The sequence below is a fragment of the Canis lupus genome, chromosome 4, assembly GCF_003254725.2.
Source record: "Canis lupus dingo isolate Sandy chromosome 4, ASM325472v2, whole genome shotgun sequence".
NCBI classification, from domain to species: Eukaryota; Metazoa; Chordata; class Mammalia; order Carnivora; family Canidae; genus Canis; species Canis lupus.
In genome coordinates this window covers 61,771,531-61,785,210 of record NC_064246.1, presented here as the reverse complement: position 1 = coordinate 61,785,210, position 13,680 = coordinate 61,771,531, and the positions used below count along the sequence as shown (strand labels likewise).

The 13,680-nt window shown below is 36.6% G+C and overlaps 1 protein-coding gene across 5 annotated transcripts in view; it reads right to left on the bottom strand.

Moving 5' to 3' along the window:
- ARL15 (ADP ribosylation factor like GTPase 15) overlaps nt 1–13,680 on the bottom strand; it is a 404,586-nt gene that overhangs the window by 163,558 nt on the left and 227,348 nt on the right. The gene's annotated exons all lie outside the window — the stretch shown is intronic.

The following is a 13,680-nucleotide window of genomic DNA, read 5'->3' as shown; positions in this document are numbered from 1 at the left end:
CCAAGTATTGCTCAGAGCAGGTACGATAGCCACTATAGCTACATCAAGTGCTATTGAGCACTTGAAATTGGATTGGTCTAAACTGGGTTGTGCTGTAAGTACAAAAACAGATTTCATATAACATGTCACATTTCAGGGGATCCCCGGGTGGCTCAGCGGTTTAGTGCCTGCCTTTGGCCCAGGGCGTGATCCTGGAATCTCGGGATCAAGTCCCTGCATGGAGCCTGCTTCTCCCTCTGCCTGTGTCTCTGCTTCTCTCTATATATATATCTCTCATGAATAAATAAATAAAATCTTTATTAAAAAAAAAGTCACATTTCAAAGATTAGAGAATAAAACATCTCATTAAGAATTTTTAATACTGATTAAATGCAGAATTATAATATTTGGAAATAGTGAGCTAACTAAAATGCAACATTAAAATTGCACCTATTCTTTTTCTTCATTTTGATGTGGCTACTAGAAAATTTAAACTACTTATATGACTCACATTTGTGGTCTGCATCTATTTTTGGACCAAGCTGGCTTAGATCAAGGAGGAAAAGAAGCCATGCTGTTCTTAGTATTACTACTTCTAACCAACAGTTATTGAGTACTTATGCTGCTAGATGTTTTAAAACATTATTTCTAAGTCTCACAATAGCTCTGTGTAATAAGCTGTTTCCTCTCTTTTTACAGATGAGGAGAAGGTTTCAGAGTGTGTTTCGCCTCAGATCACAAAGCTAGTAGTGTTTGGAGCAAGAATGAATCCACATCTGTCTGATTCCAAAGCCTGGGAGCTTTCTCCTGTACTGAGGGACATGTGGAACCAAGAGGCACATGAGGGGAAAGGGGGCCTTCCAGGAGCAAAGGGGAGTCCAGCCCTTCCCCAGAAAGGCACCTTGCAGGATGTATAAACACTCTAGTCTTATAAGGGCACAGCCTGCCTTAGAGTTTATAGACAACTCAGATAGTGCTTTATCTCCCAGGAACAGAACCACTCTTGGTTCCATTTTACCTAAGCCAAAGCCTCCATACGTTAAAAGTCAGGAAAAGAATTCATAGGCAACACAGTGCATAGTTTAGAAGGAAATTTTAAAGTGGAAAATATGCACAAAGATGTTATTTGCCATGTTATTCATAAAAAATTCAATAGGGGGCTAATTAAAAAGTGATAATTTTGATACCTAGTTAATAGGAGAGAATGCTTAGATGTTATATGACATAAAAATCAGAATATGGCATTATGCACACCCTTTAACTTTGTAAAAAGACCTATATGTAAATGAAAAACGGACAGGAACAATCTAATTGATAATAGCTTTGTTTTAGAGCAATTCTCAAATGGGTGGAGATCCAGTTTTATCCCCAGGGGACAGGTGGCAAAATGGGAGGTATTTTCGGTTTTCAAAGCTCAAGGGGTGCTAGGTATGTCTCTAAACATCCTACAACATACAAGACGACCCCCTGCCCCCAAGAAAGACTTCTCCAACCACAAATATCAATAGTGCAAAGACTGTGAAACCCTGTATTGGGATAATGGGATTATAAATGTTTCTATTCTACTTTCCACATTCCTATAATGTTATGTTGTTTTACAGTATAAACTTTTCCAAGTACAAAAAATTACTGAAAAAGAATAACACAGAAACTAAACCATAATCACCAACATAGATGGTTCTGATAAATATGGGGAATGGGTACTAAATTTTGAAGTCAGATCTATTAAAGAGATTCCTTTTAAATATTTTAGATTTACAGAAAAGTACAGCCAAAACCAATATACGTATATTACTTATGGATTAAAATTTGGCCATGTTTGCTCAATCACTACTTGCAGTCGGAATGACTGAATCAACATCTAACAGGAAATTGGCATTCCCTCCACTGTTGGGATAGCATTTGTTAAACATCAAAATATTTTTCTCACTCCTCTGAGGAAGTAGTGTTTCATGAGTGTTATTATTACTAAGATTTGACAATATACGCTATTTACACTGCATTTTAGGAAGAGATGAGATATTTTTTTCCTGACAATTTTCTCCAGTATTTGCATCACTGTGGTGAAAAACAGAAGCAGAAAACTTAACACTTGTGTAAACATCTGTTTAAAAAATACGCATTATTTGTGAACTACTTGTACTAACAGATGATCTGATTAAGATTTCACAAAAGTAGGTATATATACGTTAGCTTTGCTCAAGGCATGAGAGAATGCATCTGCAAGATGTTTATGTACTCCCTTTTTTTCTTAGTTCATTTACATCAAAATGGAGATTTTAAAATAAAAAGCTACAAAGTTAGTCCCTATTGAAATCCATTTATTGGTGCCAGGAAGGTCTAATCACAGTGCATCAAGTGTTTATGTCACAGCATTTGACCACTCAAGGGCTTTTACTTAATATTCAAAGCAATGGGCAATTCAGTATTTTCCTAGGTCAAAATCCAGGGGCTTTGTTATCTCCAGCAAATTGCACATTGTCTGCCTTATGATGGAAGATAATAAATACTAAGTGAATAAATGAACATTTATAAAATCACTCCCTGTGCTAGCCAGGATTGTGTCCAACCTCCTTACAAGAAGTCTTAGATATTTTAGCTCCCTTTCTTAAGTTTCACTCATACAGTCACCAAAACTCATTACCCACCTTTAAGCTCTCAGACAAATGGCACATACTACCTCCATAATACTTCATCACCTGCTAGTAATTTGGGTATCTACCTTTCTCACTAAAGTGTCAGCATTTCAAGAGCAAGGACTGTGTCTTGACACTGTTCTCTGAAGTTAGCTTCAATGATGGCTCAGAGAACTTGCCTACCATCCCCCGAATTAAAAAGCAGTTGAGTTAGGATCTGAACCAAGGACATCAGACTCAAGACTATCTTATTTTCAGTTTTATCAAAATGCGGGGAAAATAAGAGTGGAGGTAGAGTATGGGAAGAGAAATTTATGACGTAACACAAAATGAGAAAGTTTAGATGTTTAACATCTAGAGATAAGATGGAACTAGTGGGTTCTATTGCACCAACACTGAGAAACAGAAAAATACAATTTGATAAATCGATACAGACAATTCCATGTCCCTCCAACACAGTCTCTCAAAAGTCAATTCTTCCCAACATTTATGGAAAACCACCCATGACTATTTGGGCCATTCTAAGTGAACTTCTTGAGGAAATAGACTATGTCTTTTGTCTGTTTCTGTATCTCTAGAAGTTGGAAGAATGATTACTAAAAACATTGGTTCCAGTTCTGCAGAGTGACTTCAACAGGTAGGCCAGGTGAGATAAATCCTGTAATAGGCAGTAAATTGCCAGATGGGGGCATTAGTCTTAACAAAGCAAACAGGAGATCCTGAGGTATATTTATCTTAATTGCAATTTCCCAAGGACAAAGAAATGTTTATCAGGATCATGCCATCTCACTGTTATGACACCCTGGATAGGCTCATTTTAAGGTTGACATGTTAATATTGGTATTGGTGGAGAAAGTAATTAGGGAAGTGGGGTCCTGGAGCTACACCCCCTGGTTTCTAGCCTGGCTCTGCCACTTTCTAGCCGTCTGATTTTAGGGAACTTACCATCCTCCTCTGTGAAGTTAGGCCAGTAATGCTGCTCACCTCATCTTTTTGTTAGATTAAATGTACGCCAAGTAAAGCAATTAGAACACTACCTAGCACAACACACAGGCTTAATGTATATTTGCTATAATTACTAATGTTGTTGTATTTGTTATTTCCAAAATGCTGTGTGTGTATAAATATATATTTTTCCTTTAAAGAATCATGGTCCTGGGGGATCCCTGGGTGGCGCAGCAGTTTAGCGCCTGCCTTTGGTCCAGGGCGTGATCCTGGAGACCCGGGATCAAATCCCACATCAGGCTCCCGGTGCATGGAGCCTGCTTCTCCCTCTGCCTGTGTCTCTGCCTCTCTCTCTCTCTGTATGACTATCATAAATAAATTTTAAAAAATTAAAAAAAAAAAAAGAATCATGGTCCTTTGTAAGATAACATGACATTCACAAAATAACTGAAAGTAAAAAAAAAAAAAAATTAAGTTCTCTGAATTTGGATGAATCTAGTAATTTGGGAAATTTTTATTAATTCAAAATTAATAAGAAAAAGCCAAAAATAGATGGTGATAGCAATAATGATAGCAATGATAATTCTCTGTCTAAAAACTTAATTGTGTGATTATACATATATATGCATGTTAAACTATCTGTAGATTTACCAATAAATGTTTTAATCATGAAAAATGATTGGCAGCTTGCAGAAGACAGAGTTTGAACATTTCAAATTTGCAAAGAAGAACTGCAAATCATTCACAGAAGATTCCAAGTTGACAAGTGAGCTCAGGCAGGGTAAATAACAGTTACAGTTTAGTCTAAATCAGATTTGTTTTTTTTTCAAATGCATACTCTGTTTTCAAAACCAGACCCAAGCTGTAGCACTGAAGTGAGAAACCTGGAATTCTTATGGGCCTCTGTGCTTTTTTGGTGCACTAAGCACGCAGAACCTCCTGCTGAATAGTGCAGGGGGAAGTGGTAGCTGATTAGGGAGACAAGAGCTACACATTGCCTACAATAATAATAAAGAAGAGACCTCCCTCCCAGAATGCCACTGATCTCGCCCATCTTGGGACATTTGTACCAACGAGAAGCCAGTTTGGGTCCTAATATTGTAGGTTGCAGGATACATCTTTTTATTTATTTTTATTTATTATTATATGTTATTTTTAGGATACATCTTTTTAAATCATATTGCAGACAGGATAGGTTGGCTAGGACCAGTCCAGTCACTCGCACAACGGGTCCCCATCATTAGTCTTTCCATCTGTGCTCGGAGTTCTCTCCACACCTGGGCTTAAACAGATTTTGAGCTGGCCAAGGTCACTGCGCAGCGAGCCTCCACAGATGGGGACAGTGTGAAAAACCTAATTGCAGCTGTGGACAAACACAAACAAGGACACACATGGTTGACAACACCCCTGTCTAGACATGATAGTGGCTCAGTGTGACCGAATACAAAAAAACAAGGACATGGTTTCAAGGTAACTATCTCTCAGGGACAGTTACAATCATTAAGGAAACGCTATTGTCATGTGGCCTAAGTTTCTCCACAGTGATTTTTAAGTATCATTAGAAAGTGGTAATAGAGAAGTAAAATTTCCTATCATACATACATTTTCTCCAGAAAATTTCTCTATAGCATTTCTCCAGAAAATAATGCCTTTCTTGAACAAAAAGATAGGGCTTGGCAATCAGTACAGCAACATAACTCATGTGAAAAAGTCACAAATGTCACAAGCACTTAGCATAAAAGATACTGAGTTAGTGAATGAAATAAAAATGTCCTCTTTTCTCATATTTATTTCATACTGTATCAAAATTCCTTTTCACACCTGTTTTCTAAAATGAATTACTTCATTAGAAATGTTACTCGTTGTAGCTTCGATGACATTTATTGGGTACATATACCTTCCATTCCATGCTCCTAAGAAGCTCAGCAAAATGGAATCACACAATGAAACTGGTATCCTAGATTTTCCCCTTCAAAATACATAGGGCCCCAGAGATTTTGGATTGTCAATGTCTTTTCTAGATACTCAACATGTCTGGTCACTTAGGGTTAAAGTCAAACTGGATGTGCATTACTTTTTGAGAAGTTGTTAAATTTAAAATAAGTTATCAAGCCAGTGCTATTTCAAAAGACTGTTGATAAAAAAGAACATTTAACTGTAACCATACTGAACAGACAGTTGATTATAGAAAGACATGTCAGTGCACATATGGCAGCCGGGTAAATTATGCACATCTGGATTACTTTTGGCAAGAAACATAGCTAAGTGTCTAAAGCCAAGTTTAGCAATCTGTCACTAACAATATGTACATTTATTTTAAAATGTCAAGGGCTCAAAGTCATATTTTCTATTTCTTCATAAACTTTCCAGCTCTTTGTAAGACAGCAAACAGGTGACAAAATGCAATGCTCAAACTGCCAAAGGCTGTATAAATAAGGGGTAATTTTGAACTTCTCACCACATATACGAGAAGACTCAAACTCTGAAGCAAACTTCTGTGTTGTGCGATGCACTAAATCCAAAGCTCAAGTAAGAGTGTTAACATCTTACTTCAGAAGATGGCTAAAAAAATGCTTTCATATAAAAATATGGGCAACCCCTACATGGAGGCAACAATATAATATTCTGGGTAAAGCAAACGGGAATAGTCTGATGGTGTCAGTATAAGTATATATAAGTAGATGAAAGGAAAAGACCAATGACTCTGTGATCCTCTCAGATTAAATTTCCTTTTTTCCCACTGCCAATAACTGACATCATTTAAACCCTAAAGAAATGTTTTCCACCTTCTAGTCCCCCTTGATTAAGAGAAAAGCCACGAGACATGAAGGTGGCTCAAACTAGCAGTAACAAGAACCTTACAACGGGATGTCTGAGTATCAGCCAGGTGGGAATGTAGCACTACCTGTAAGCACAGAACCCATCTCAGCTACCCTGCCTCTCACTAGTTACTCTAACATTCCAGCTTCTTAAGAGCTTCAGTAGGAATGCCAAGATAGATCGTGGAGACTGGGTGGGGCCCCGTCCTTGCAGGTGTTACCTTCCAGTCTCATATTCGTTGGCAGCAGAGAAAAACCAGAGTGGAACTATTTTGTTCATAAGGTGCTAATCTGGCTATTCACACTCTGGGTCAGCCTCCCTTCCATCTCACTAATTTGCCAAATTTATTGTTGATAGGATCTTTACTATATACCAGATCTCAATGTTATGAGCAAAAAAAATCCTTGTCTGTAAATTATACAGATATCGGTGTTCAAACACCAGGTCGACTGCTCACAACCTGAGCTTCATCTATAGAATGAGGATGATGGTGGCATCTACCTCACTGTGTGGTTGTGAAATATTTGCTAAGATAATTCCTTTTCTCCTCCTTGATGTGACGGACTAGTAATAACACAGTTCATAAGTCACAAATTGCCAACAAAATGCTGTGAACTCAAGAGAAAGTTTAAAAACAAGTGAGAAGAAGGGGGGAATAATAAGAAAAAGTAAGGATCAAAATAGGAAATGACATCCCATTAACTTTTAATTTGTATTTACTTTTGTAAAGTTGGATGCATAAGAGCACTGAAATCTGTATGAGCTTAAATGTCCTACCCCAAAAGGATGGATAAAACAAATTGCTACGATGTTAAGGCACAAGTATTCAGAGCTGTTAGTTTTTACCATTCACCAGTTCAAAGGGATTTTAATTTAACAGTATTAGAGGTATAGATTAAAATACATCTATTTTCTTCTTAATTGTGATCTTCTTTATTTGACTATATAGTTTATTTTAAAATTATACCTGGTACAGTAACTCTCAAATAAAAGGTATGTATAAGCAGGTAAAAGGTAAAAAGAATTTTAAATTAAATGAATCCATTTGCCCATATTCACCATCCAATATCTCAATGACAAGAATCTTCACAATGTCCCCATTTTTTTTTAAAGATTTTATTTATTTATTCATGAGAAACACACAGAGCGGCAGAGACACAGGCAGAGGGAGAAGCAGGCTCCCTGAGAAGAGTCTGATGTGGGATTCGATCCCGGGACCCTGGGGGGCCACGCCCTGAGCTGAAGGCAGATTCTCAATCACTGAGCCACCCAAACGTCCCAGTCTCCACGTTTTTAGTCTCTTAATTCTTTACAACCCCAGGGTTTTATGTCCTCACGGGACACAGAATATATCTAGAAATATAAATTCTGCACATCAGATGAGTGGAACTTCAAGTACCAGAAGATTCCAAGATCTACCATGCTGAAGAGAAACATTGACAAAAACCCAGTGCAGACCCGAATGAATTCAAAAGGACAAGTAAAGCCATGGTTTGCCATACTACCTTTTTGCTTTAGATGAATTCAAGTCTTCTGGCCCAGAGAAGGTCTTAATTTAGATGACAAAAATCAATGCACACAATCTTTGCCAATTTAGGGAGAATAAACATAAGGAATTTTTCCAACCCTAGGATTCTGTTACTGTCACTAGCCAAACAAGGAACTTGAAGAAACTGATGTGTTCTTCCCCAAACGGACATGACGCTTCTTCAGATGGAATTATATGAACTTTTAACTAACACTGTTTTCTTAAAAAATATTTGGCATACAATGTTATATTAGTTAAGTATACAACAAAGTGACCCTACAAATCTACACATTATGCTTATCAGAAGTGTAGCTTCTATTTACAGAAGCCTGTATCTCCCAATTCCCTTCACCCATTTTGCCCATCCTCCCCCTCATCTTCTTCCCCATCTCCCCTTCTGGCAACCCTCAGTTTGTTCTCTGTATTTATAATCTGCTTCTGCTTTTTATTTTTGTAGATTCCATGTATAAGTGAAATCACACTATTTGTCTCTTTGACTTATTTCAATTATAATAACCTCTAGGTCCATCCATGTTCACAAGTACAAGATCTCATTCTTTTTTATGACTAATATCCCATGTGTGTGTGGGTACATATACACACCCGCACACCCCTTCATCATCTTTATTCCTCCATCTATTGATGGACACTTGGATTGCTTCCATAAGTTGGCTATTGTAAATAATGTTACAATAAACAGAAGGGGTACAGATATCTTTATAAATTTAATACTATTTTTCTTGAGTCTTCTATAATGGTCATTTAAAATCTTATTCAAAATCTTTTTATATATATAAAAACTATATACATGTAATTTTTACTTTTAAATAAATTATAATATATTTTATGTGGGGCTTTAAAGTCATAATTATTTAGCCTTGTATTTAAATTATAAGCTTAAGGGATCCCTGGGTGGCGCAGCGGTTTGGCGCCTGCCTTTGGCCCAGGGCGCGATCCTGGAGACCCGGGATCGAATCCCACGTCAGGCTCCCGGTGCATGGAGCCTGCTTCTCCCTCTGCCTCTCTCTCTCTCTCTCTCTCTCTCTCTCTCTCTCTGTGTGACTATTATAAATAAATAAATAAAAAAATATTAAAAAAAAATAAATTATAAGCTTAATTTCAGGTAAAAACTTCAGTACCATATACAATGTGGTAAAATGAAGCCTAAAGTACTAGGTGAGGGTATGAGATTTGGAATCAAACAGATTTCTTTTTCTTTCTTTAAAGATTTTGTGTATTTATTCATAGACACACACACACACACACAGAGATAGAGAGAGAGAGAGAGGCAGAGACACAGGCAGAGGGAGAAGCAGGCTCCATGCAGGGAACCCAATGTGGGAGTCGATCCCAGGTCTCCAGGATCACACCCCAGGCTGCAGGCAGCACCAAACTGCTGTGCCACGGGGGCTGCCCTCAAACAGATTTCTAAACTGACTTTGCAGTTTGTCTTTTAATAGATTATTTATTATGGATAGATATCAATACATTAAAATTGGGACACCTGGGTGGTTCAGTGGTTGAGCGCCTGCCTTTGGCCCCAGCGTAATCCTGATCCTGGAGTCCTACGATCAAGTCCTGCATCAGGTTCCCTGCGTGGAGCCTGTTTCTCTCTCTGCCTATGTCTTCTGCCTCTCTCTCTCTGTGTCTCTTATGAATAAATAAAATCTTCAAAATAAATAAATAAAGATAAAATAAAATATATTAAAATTAAAGGTTTTGTGATAAGTTCTTTCAAAAATTGACCAAAAATACACATAAACTATCTCTAAGAAGGTGATCCTCGCCACAGATTTAAACCGCAGTGAAAAAAAAATCTTGTAAAAATCATCGTCCTGAGGCCAAAACATTTTTAGTTAACATCTTTGTTAAAAGCTAGTAAGTTCTAATACATCCTCGAGGTATATAATTGCAACACTTAAAGAGATGAAACTGAATGGACTAATAAAATTCTTAATGTTAATTGGGTCCAGGGTAGGAGTGGTCTTTGCAAATTCTCCAGACTATGAACAAAAACATCCATGGAGGCAGACATTCTTTATTACTCTGTTCAGGAAGAGGCCAACCATTGGACCACTTCGGTGTCATGTAATACATTTCTCGGCAAGACTCTTCCAGTCTGCAGAGTCTCCCTCTGCTCTTAGGGATGTTTCAAAGTAACCAAAGATATCTGGTTATGCTTCATCAGGAAAATACAGACTCAACAGGGAGAAATTAAGATTACTGATAAACTTCTCTTAATTTATCACCAATTCACTTATTTGAGTTCCTTAAAAACTGGACTTCTTTTGAGTGGAACACAAAGCTCAGTTTAAGAAACTGGGCTGTTTGAGGAGGTCTGCTACCAGAAGAAAGAATGTGGTAGGATTATCTTCAAATAACACAGACCACATGGCTGCAAAAAAGCAACTTATAAAGTATCTTTTCAGGCCCAAGCAGAAATTCACTCTGATAGACAGTTTATTAAGCTTTTCAAAGGTCAATCACAGTTGGGAGACTAGATTGGTGCCGTGGACCCCATAGAAGAATGCCTCAGAAAGAACATACTCAGAAACTGAGTAAATGTAAAGACTCACCGCAACACAACCCACCTTTCAAACAACAGAGCATGAAGTATTAAAATAATCTGAAGGAATTTAGTGTTCTATGTTAGACATTCTGTGGGGAAAATGCACTGTTCTAAGGGAAACAATGTTCAAGCATTTACACTAAGTGTTCCTGAGGGGTTCTTATCATTTAATTAACATGCATAAATAAAATCTCAGGTCTATATAAAACAAATGATAAAACCGTTGACTTAATAATGTGTAAGCACCTTCAGACGTATCCAGGATTCTGTTTTAAATTGTAAACCTCAATCTATGTAAACTGTCTTCTGTTACTTGGCAAAGTTGTGAGGTAATTACCCCACTGCAAGGGATGGGGGCAAGAGTGTGTAGAGGAGGTCTATCATGACCTCAGATTTTAACTACATTTCAAAGAATACTTTACAATGCATTTGTGAACATTTTGGTGGATTCTGGAATCTGAGAAACCATTCCTTTCAAAAGATGTAATTAATAAAGCATTATGGGAAAAACACGATGACTTTCTTGAATTATGTGTCTTTCTTGAATTACGTTAATTTGATTACAATGAATCTAAATTCTAAACTAATTATTTCTTTCAAACAATAGAATTTACAATATTTAAAGGGCCTGCCCACATAATATTCTTTTGAATTTAATTTTATTTTTCCATTATTTATATGCCCTCTTAAGGTTAATATTATAAGGAGAGAGAGAGAGAGAGAGAAAGCAAACACAGTGAGTTATTCCTCATGCCCAAATTGTTGGTTTTTCCCCTCGATGCTGAACCCAATTTGCTTCTAAGCATGAATGTGTCACTTTCAACTCAAAATCCTCAAAACAGCTTTTGCTTAGAATATATATAGTGCTTACTCCATAGGCTGATTTGAGTAACAGTAACGTTTACAATACAGGAGAAATCAGGCAGCAGAAGTGCCTGCACTCCCTCTATGTAACTCACTGTCAACACAATAAGACAAACATGAACACACACACAGATCCTTCGAATCACCAAATGACATATGTTAAGAGCTCAGTAACTCTCCTTCAGGAGTAAGTTTTATCTTACACTTCTATTTAGATATACAGCTGACCCTTGAACAACACATATTTGAAGTGTGTAGGTCCATTATTTATACATGGATTATTTTTTATAAAGACAGTGAAGTACTGTAAAGGACTTCCTCCTATGATTTTCTTAATAACATTCTCTTTTCTCTAGCTTAGTTTATTGTAAGAAGCAGTATATAAAAACATGTGCAATAATCAGCTGTTTATGTTATTGGTAAGGCTTCTGGTCAACGGTAGGCTATTAAGTCTTTGGGGGAATCAGAAGTTATGGCAGATTCTCCACTGCATGGGAGTGGGTGCTCCTAAAACCTGAGTTGTTCAAGGGTCAGTTGTCTCGAAGAAGGCATTACTAGTACCCCATAAATTAGTTTTTAAGAGCACTGGCCCATTGTAAATATTCATCCCTCCTTCTATCTCTTCCTCACACAAGGAGGTAAAATAGAAGTTTCTTCCAAAATTACTGATCTTCATAAGACTATTGAAATGACTATACTCACTAAAAGACAACTGAGGACACATTTCCTAAATAATTAGAATGAGCATCATTTTCAAAAACCAAAAATTCTTTGCCAAATGTAAAATATTAAATCACAAGAAGAATGATTATATATAAGCTTACTATCAGAGTGAACTTTGACAGCATGAAAATCAGTTTAATATAACTTTAAATTGTTATTGTAATTAAGTGCTACTGTAAATTGACAAAGGAAGAAGTGATTTTTAAATGAAATGCTATCAATACCTTAGTTAAATTTTGTATTAAAAATTTTAATAAAAATAAAAATTATTGTAATAAAAATTATTAATACATAATAAAAAATTCAGTAGTTTATGGATTTCATTAAATTATCAAACTTAGTGTTTTTAAAAAAGTAAATGAAAAGATGAACAGCAAGCAATGTTTCAAATTCATAATTGTACTTTATAATTTATATAAACATGTAAAATGATCAGGATAAAGATAGATGCTAGAATGTTCATGTACGAATTAATGCCTATATTATAGCATTATTTTTAGTTCCTGGAAATAAGTTGGCTTTTTGTCATCTCATCACTTCGCTATGATTTCACTGGATAATTATGCATTGAAGTTTGTTACTCAAAGAATCCATTGTTGAACGGAACCAAAACCATCCAACCCAATAACCACAGAATAAAGAACTGAAAGAAAATCGAATATAACCATGGATCTTAAAAGGAAACCAAGCAACAAGCAAATAGGTGCCAACATTAAGTGCTAATGCAAAATTCTACTGCCTGACAAGTATTTTTTTCACTTGCACAGCTACATAATAACACTTACAGAAACACATTTTGAATATCTCCTTGCTTTTATTTTTAAATGTAGGAAAATCATAAAATATTGACAAGGGAAGAAAGAAATTTTTTAAATCTCCTCTTCCAGATACTCTTTCTCAAGGAATTCGATAAACTGTTGGAAACTGGGCAAAGGGTATAGGCAGTGTTGCAAACTGTTAAAACACAAAACATTCTAAGTGAAACCAATTTTAAAATGTAGATTAATTTTTTTTAAAGATTTTATTTATTTATTCATGAGAGAGAGAGAGAGAGAGAGGCAGAGACACAGGCAGAGGGAGAAGCAGGCTCCATGCAGGGAACCCGATGTGGGACTTGAGCCTGGGTCTCCAGGACTGGGCTGAAGGCAGTGCTAAACTGCTGAGCCACCCAGGCTGTCCAACGTAGATTAATTTCAACTTCTGAGAAACAACCTTCCTAGGAGTACTTTATACACAACAGGTCCCTGAACATTTGGTATGCTGGGATCACAACATACTTCCCAGAAGGTATGCTCATTTTAAATCAAATGTAGGAGATAGAAATTCTACAGTTGTGACAAGTTTGTGCACTCTTAAAACAGGAATATTCCTGAAGATGAAACATTTTTAAATATTTCACAAAAGCAAGGTGGAAAGTTGAGGGTAGTAATGAAGGGAACAAAAAGGCAAGGGACACCAACCACATACTTCATTCAGGGCTGCTGGTTACGATGGGCAGACTACTAGACTACGTGAGATACATAAGTCAAGCTTTTCATTTTTATGCACAATTCTTCAAAGTTTCCTTTGGGAGATGGATAATTTCAGCAATGATTTTTTAAAAATAGGCATTTAGA